Here is a 1,298-nt window from a genome sequence, read left to right as displayed (position 1 = left end):
GACCGAGGGGTCGTGTGCATTTTGGTGACGTAAAGAAAATGCACCAATCTTAACGACTCACAGAAACCACGTGACACTGGGGGACTCTGTAAGGGTGGGGGCGAGCAGATCTTGCAGATTTTCATAGGGATTTCATCTTTTCTGTGTTGGCAGGCTGAGGGGAGACCACTTTAAATATGTTAAAACAAGAAAACACGTGTTTTTCATAATAGGTCCCCCTTTAAAGATTTTCTAACAGTTTAGTTTGTTATGAACGTCAGAGATGTAGTTATAACACTGCATACTTGTGAATAATTATAAACATTGAAAAACGTACTTTTATATGAAAATAACCAGAAACAGATAGCTATAACATGGTATTTATATACTGCTTTAATTAACATTATTTTTATAGCCTATAAGCTATAAATATTATTTTTCTATTTTAATAAAATTAAATGTTTTTCTCTCATTTCAATTAAAACAAATAGGAATATTATCGGTTTTAATGACAATTATTGTACATCACAGCTAATTGTAAAATACATTGATTCAATTCGATTATATACAGGAATTACAGGCTATGATAATAATAGAAAAGAAAGAAAAATGACTCAAACAAAAAAAAAAACAGTGAGTGAGACAGGCAAGACAGCGACAACCAATGCAAGTGGGATGTCAACAGTGTATACATATTTCAAAACACAGACAACAACTTCTGAGCAAGTGGTTTGTTGAGCAGATATTGGAATTAATCTCAGATATTTGCATGAGGTCACTCTCACTCTCAACTAAATAAATAAATAAATATATATATATATATATATAAATACAACAACACACCCCTCTCCTCTTAAAATAAATTCAAATAAACAATCAAACTTATTTCCTTATACAATTTATACAAAAACCATATGTCTTTGTAAAAGAGCATAATACAAAGTCTTTCAGAATAAATGTACGTATTTTTAACGTGTGACAGCATCCTGTATCATAACTACATCTCTGCCGTTTGTACAAACCAAACTGTGTGGAAATCGGGTAAAGAGTCTGGGAGTTATGAATGATTGTAGTCCGGGAGAAACCTTGCTCAGTAGAAATGATGCACTAAGACGCAAATAATGCCCTGTCCAAGATGGCGGCCGCATCGATCGGCGCCCGGTCCAAGATGGCGGCCGCGCCCCACCCCCCCCTCCCCCAAAGAGCTGCGCGCGCATTCCAAACTGCACTCATCCCCCCACCTTCCCCCCGCGGGAGCTCAACCCCTCCCCTCCCCTCCCAGTGCTGGTGCAGCAGTCTTCTCAGCTGCAGCAGTCCTG

Source organism: Cololabis saira, chromosome 3, assembly GCF_033807715.1.
Source record: "Cololabis saira isolate AMF1-May2022 chromosome 3, fColSai1.1, whole genome shotgun sequence".
NCBI lineage: Eukaryota > Metazoa > Chordata > Actinopteri > Beloniformes > Belonidae > Cololabis > Cololabis saira.
Note: the sequence above shows the minus strand (reverse complement) of the source record.